We start from the raw sequence: 7,242 nt of genomic DNA, 5'->3' as shown, positions 1-7,242 counted from the left end.
GAGGCTGGAGTTAATCTGTGTAATGACCAGCTTCTCAAAGCACATAACAGCAAATAGTCAGTCGTCATTACCCATAAGACCATAAGATATAGGAGCAGAACTGGGCCACTTGCCTATCAGGTCTGTTCCACCATTTCATTAAGGCTAATCCAATTTTCCTCTCAACCCCAATCTCCTGCCTTCTCCTCATATCCCTTCATGCCTTCAGCAATCAAGAATCTATCCACCTCTTCCTTAAAGACTTGGGCTCTTTGGCTGCCTGTGGCAAAGAATTCCACATCCACCATTCTCTGGCTAAAGAAATTCCTCCTCATCTTTGATATAAAAGGACATCCCTCTATTCTGAGGCTGTGTATTCTGGTCTTAGACTCTCCCACTATTGGAAATATCCTCTCCACACCCACTCTGTCAAGGCCTTTCACCATTCGATAGGTTTCAATGAGGTTATCCTTCACCACTTATCCTTCTGAATTCTAGTGAATACAGGCCCAGAGCCATCAGACACTCTTCATATGACAAGCCTTTCATTCTCAGCATTATTTTTCTGAACCTCCTTTGAACCCTCCCCAGTTTCAGCACATCCTTTCTAAGATAAGGGGCCCAAACCTGCTCACAATACTCCAAGTGAGGCCTCACCAGCACTTTATAAAGTCTCAACATTACATCTTTGCCTTTATATTCTAGTCCTCTCGAAACGAACATTAACATTGCATCTGCCTTTCTCACCACAGACTCAACATGCAAATTTATCTTTAGGGAATCCTGCACAATGACTCCCAAGTCCCTTTGCAACTCAATTTTTTTTGTGTTTTCTCTCCATTTAGAAAATAGTCAACCCTTTCATTTCTTCTACCAAAGTGCATGACCATGCAGTTCCTGACACTGTATTCCATCTACCATTTCTTTGTCCATTCCACTAAAGTGTTTTCCCTGTAGCCTCTCTACTTCCTCAAAACGTCCTGCCCGTCCACCTATGTTCACATTGTCCACAAACTTTGCAACAAAGCCATCAATTCCATCAATCAAATCATTGACAATATAATGTAAAAAGAATCAGTCCCAACACAGACCCCTGTAGAACACTGCTAGTCATGATAATCTCTGCTGCCTGCCAATCAGACACTGCTTTATCCATGCTAGAATCTTTCCTGGGCTCATAGCTTGTTAAGCAGCCTCGTGTGTGGCACCTTGTCAATGGCCTTCTGAAAATATACAACATCAACTGATTCTCCTTTGCCTATCCTGCTTGTTACTTCTTCAAAGAATTCCAATGGATTTGTCAGACAAGGTTTTTCCTATTTTCCTACAGCCTATTTTATCATGTGCCTCCAAGTACCCTGAGACCTCATCCTTAATAATCAACTCCAACATCTAGTCTATAGTTTCCTTTCTCCCTTCTTAAAGAGTGAAGTTACATCTGCAATTTTCTAGTCTTTCAGAACTATTCCAGAATCTAGAGTGATTCCTGAAAGATCATTACTCCATGATCTCTTCCATCACCTCCTTCAGAACTCTGGAATGTACATCATCTGGTCCAGGTAACTTATGTACCTTCAGACCTATCAGTTTCCCAAGAAAATTCTCTCCAGTTATGGCAATTTCACACACTTCATACCCCTGACACTTGGAAATTCCACCATACTGCCAATATCTCCCATAGTGAAGACTGAAGCAAAATACTTATTCAGTTTATTCACCAATTCCTTGTTCCCCCATTACTACCTCTCTAGCATTGCTTTCCAGTGGTTGGATATCCTCTGTCGCCTCTCCTTTACACTTTAAGTATCTGAAAAAACTTGGGGGGACTTCCGGGTCATCAAGGGAATGGCAGCGTAAGGAAAAGGTCTCTCGACAAAAAAGAAGGTAAGCTGCCCCATAATCGAATTTAGACAAATACTTAATATTGCATAACTATATTAATAAAAGGGGCAAGGATGATGTCTAAGATCAAGATTAAAATGTCCGCTCCGAAGGCTGATAAACATAAAGAGACGCAGCAAGGCGACGGGCCTAGCTCCCCCACGGCAGGCCAGGACGGAGATAATGAGGGGGAATCGTTGACTCTGTCCTTGATTCTCGGAGAGATTCGCGAGTTCCGACAAGATAACAGCAAACAGCTGGAAGATATTAAAGGAGAAATAGTAAAAACTAACTCGCGGATAGATGAAGCCAAAGCGAGGATTGTTGGAATTGAAGAGAAGCTACCAAACGCAGAGGAGGTGATAGCAGAAATGCTGAAGCTGCAAGACCAGCTCCAGTGGAAACTAATAGATCAAGAAGGCCGCTCGAGAAGGGAAAATGTGAGGATTTACGGAGTTCCCAAAGGGACTGAAGGTAAACCCGGATTGATGATTCCCTTCGTGGAGAAGCTACTTAGAGAGAACCTTGATATACCGGCCGCAAAAGACCTACAGATAGAAAGAGCTCACCGCGCGTTGGCACCACAGCCTCAAGCAGGCGCCCAGTCCAGATTGATTCTGGTCAGATTTCTCAGTTACAGAACGAAGGAAGAGGTGCTTAAAAGGGCATGGCAAAAGAAAAGTTTCATGTGAAACAACTGTAAAATCAGTTTAGACCACGACTACGCACTGGGGATTCTTGCCAGACGGAAGGAATATACGGAAACATGGAGAGTCCTGAAGGAAAACAACATCAGATTCCAGACCCTGTATCCAGCTCGGCTGAGAGTCTTTTACGACGAAGGGACAAAATCTTACGCCACGGTGGAGGAGGCAACATTGGACCTGGCGGACCGGGGACTACCTATTAAAGTTATCACCCAACCGGAGTCGCTACTGGAGAGGATTCGGCAGAAGTCGTGGCAGTTAGTGGGGCGAGGACGCTCCACACGAACCAGAGTGTCAAACTACAAGGAAAAGCTGCAAATATTCAGACGCGAATGTACAGAGAACACAGATTAATTAAGAGAAATGACTGAAAAGAGTAAATCGGACTTAAAGGTAAAATGAAAACTGGTAACTGAAAATAAACTAGACGGAATAACTTGAATGATAGCAATATGGTCGAGACATAAATAGGAGAAAATTCTCTATGATTATTCAAACTGCTGAAGGTCCTCTAACACAGGTTGAAGATAGAGGTTATCCCTCTGAACTGAGGCGGGTCGGTGCTCAGGCCTCACTGTGGGAAGTCGGGAAAAATTTTCAAATGTTGCACATTCAAAAATGTCTAGGGTGTGGTTATATGTCTTGGTTTACTGTTGAGAAGGGATTGCTTACTGTTTGGTTAGAAAAGAAGAGTGTTTTTTTTCTACTAGAGAAAAATGCAAACTGAATTGGTAAAAATAATTTCCTATAATGTTAAAGGGGTTTTGAATCCAATTAAAAGAAATAAGATTATGTCTAAATTGAAAAAAGAGAGGGCACAAATAGCTTTCCTCCAGGAAACACATATGAGCCAATCTGAACATGGAAAATTAAAAAGAATGGGCTTTAAGCATGTATTTTATTCATCATATAAATTGAGTCACAAAAGAGGGGTAGCTACTTTAATATCAAGTACTCTTAATTATGAACATATTTCAGAGACTAGAGACAAAGAAGGACGGTTTGTAAAAATCACAGGAAGAATAGAAGTTACAGAAATAACATTGCTGAATGTTTATGCTCCTCCAGGTTGTGAATGGTCATTTTATAGACACATTTTTGACCTAATGGTCAGTTCTCAAGGGGTAGTAATTTGTGGAGGGGATTTTAATATTAAATTAAATCCTATATTAGATTCTTCAAGAATAGTTACTCAGAATAAACCTCTGACTCGGAAAGTGAATTCATTGATGGAGGAGTTGGGAATTATAGATGTCTGGAGGGAATTACACCCTACTAGTAAAGATTATACATATTACTCTTTCCCTCATTCAGCCTATTCAAGGATAGACTATTTCTTTATCTTTAATACAGATAGACTCAGGATAAAAAACTGTAATATTGCAACAATTGATCTGTCGGATCATAGCCCAGTCTCTATGTCTCTAATCCTGGAAAGGAAAATGAGGAAAACACTATGGAAGCTAAACTCACATATACTCAATAACCTGAAAGTAATGGAGAGATTAAGGGGAGAAATCAAAGAATATCTAGACCTTAATGACACCAGTGATCTTATGGGATACATTGAAAGCTGTACTGAGAGGGAAAATTATTTCCATTACCACTCACATGAAAAAAATCAATGCACAAAAATTAGCAGACCTTCAAGGAAAATTAAAACAACTTCAAGTTATAGATAGCAACAAAAGTAATTCAAATCGAAAACAGGAAATTAGAAAATTGCAAAGTGAAATTGACGATATTTATACGTTGGAAACTCAAAAAAATTTTCTTTACCTGAGACAAAAGAATTATGAAGTAGGAGGTAAATCAGCTAGATTATTAGCATATAAATTATGAAAACAACAAGCAGACAATACAATTCATAAAATAAAGAATCCAAAGACAAAGCTTGTGGAGAGTACAATAGGGAAAATTCAAGAGAGTTTTGAAACATATTATCGAGAGCTGTCCTCCCAACCCCGGGCCCCCAATGAGCCCTATATAGACAGTGTATTGAATTTTTTAGATCTACCTAAACTTACAGATTTACAAAATGAAAGTTTATTAGAACCAGTAACTGTCAAAGAACTGAACGTGGCCACCTCTAGGTTAAAGGCTGGAAAGTCCCCGGGTTCTGATGGGTTTACCTCAGAGTGGTACAAGTCCCTGAAGACACAGTTAGCCCCATTACTACTTAACGCCTTTAATTGGATCTTGCAGAGAGGAGAAACTCCACCTTCCTGGAGAGAAGCGATTATTTCAGTTATTCCTAAAGAGGGTAAAGATAAACTAGAATGTGGCAATTATCGGCCAATTAGTGTTCTTAACTTAGATTACAAACTATTTACATCTATATTAGCGCGCAGATTGGAAAAGCTTTTACCTGGCCTAATCCACTTAGACCAGACTGGATTTATTCAACAAAGACAAACACAGGACAACATAAGGAGAACTCTGCACATATTAGAACAGGTTAATAAGAACGAGACAGAGACAATGGTAGTAGGATTGGACGCTGAGAAAGCTTTTGATTCGGATAGTGGGGCATTCCTATACAGAGTGTTAGGAAGATTCGGCTTTCAAGAAAAGTTTATTAAAGTAATTCAGACTCTATATGACAGCCCTACAGCCCGAATTAAGATAAATGGGGACCTCTCTGACTCCTTCATCTTAGAGAGAGGCACTAGACAGGGATGCCCAATTTCTCCTCTCCTTTTTGCGCTATATATTGAACCGCTTGCCCAACTAATAAGACAGAGCGAAATCGTAAAAGGTATCAAGGTGGCAGGGATTGAACAGAAAGTGGCATTATTCGCAGATGATGTTTTGGTCTATCTGAGTGAACCAGAAAAATCATTTATAGGATTGTTTACACTGTTGGATGACTTTGGGAAAATATCAGGTTATAAAATAAATGTAAAGAAAACGCAGGTTATGTCCCTAAATTATACACCATCCAAAAAATTGCAGGATACATATGATCTTAAGTGGGAAGCTAAATCATTAAAATATTTAGGAATAACCCTGCCGAAGGATCTTTCAACACTGTCACAGGTAAATTATGGGCCATTAATCTCAGAGATAAAAGCAGATATGCATAGCTGGAATCTTATCCCCTTTTTAAGTTTAAATTCAAGGATAAATACTATAAAAATGAATATTCTTCCTCGGTTATTGTATCTTTTCCGTACTTTACCGGTGGAGGTGGATGATAATCAATTCAGGGAATGGGACAAATGGATTTCCCGCTTCATTTGGCAAGGAAAGAAACCTAGAATTCGATATAACACCTTACAGTTAGGGAAGGAAGGAGGAGTTATGGCTCTTCCTTGCCTGAGAATTTATTTTTATGCCTCACAGATAACCCCTCTGTTATATTGGTGTAATAGGGAATATAAGGCTAGATGGAAGGAAATAGAATTTGGATTAGTTGACAGTTTTCCCCTTCAGGCCTCAATAGCTGACAAAGGATTGATGGCCCAGTTGGAAAAATTTAAAAACGCTTGGATAAATCTTACATTAAAAGTATGGCAGAAGGTGGTTAATTCATGTGGAATTAATAACATGTTAAAACTCTTTAGATGGTGTGCATATGATACCGAATTCCTTCCCAACGGAGGAGATAAAAGATTTGAGCTATGGATAAAGAAAGGTCTTACAACCTACCTCTCATTTATAGATAAAAGAGTATTACAAAGTTTCCAAATCCTGCAGGACAAACATGGCCTAGAACATAATGACTTTTTTAGGTACCTTCAAGTACGAAACTATGTTAACCAGAGTTGTAGATATACAGACCTATCAACAGTAGAATTAGAATTTTTCAAGATTCTGAATTCGGCTTGCAGTTCAATACCTAGTAAATCAGTTTCTCAATTATATAATGCACTCTCCCATGCTAAAAATGTAAATACACTGTATATTAAAGAGAAGTGGGAGAAAGAAGCGGGGTTGGTACTTTCAGAGGAAGCTTGGGAGAAAATCTGCAGCTTTCAATGGTCCTCGATTAATTCTTTGACTTGGAGAGAACATTGTTGGAAAAACATTATAAGATACTTCAAGACCCCATATCAGGAAAAATATAAAGATACAAATGTGATGTGTTGGAGAAGGTGCGGCTCCAAGGAGGCAAATCATTTTCATATTTTTTGGGATTGCCCTAAATTAAGTCTATTTTGGGAAGGTATTCATAGAACATTAGTTAAGGTACTTAGGTCCCAGATACCTCTGAACTTTGAGACGCTCTATTTGGGGCATGTATTGTTTCTTGAACAGAAGGAAGATATAAAGTTGCTGCAGGCCCTCTTAGCGGCAAGTAAGAAATCAATCACTAGAAAATGGCTAAATCCAATACCACCTACATTAGAAGATTGGTACAAAATTATCTTGGAAATATTTAAAATGGAAAAGTTGACTTACTCCCTGAGAACTCAAAAAGAAAAATTTTATCAAATCTGGAATAAATGGATTGAATATATAACCCCAATGCGAGCAGACTTTAGATGACTCTCCTAATGATTTATACTGCTCTTCTCATCAACACAGTAATATTGCTAACGTAAGCACCCCTAGTCTAAATGTTTGTTTTTTTTTTCTCTTGGAAAATAGAGAATTAACACAAGTAAAGGGAAAGATTTGGGAAAGGGATAAAAAAATGAAAAAATTAAGTAAATAAGTACATAGGGATTGG

This window comes from Mobula birostris, chromosome 7 (assembly GCF_030028105.1).
Source record: "Mobula birostris isolate sMobBir1 chromosome 7, sMobBir1.hap1, whole genome shotgun sequence".
Classification (NCBI taxonomy): Eukaryota; Metazoa; Chordata; class Chondrichthyes; order Myliobatiformes; family Myliobatidae; genus Mobula; species Mobula birostris.
The sequence above is the reverse complement of the archived record's forward strand: the minus strand, read 5'-3'. Positions refer to the sequence as shown.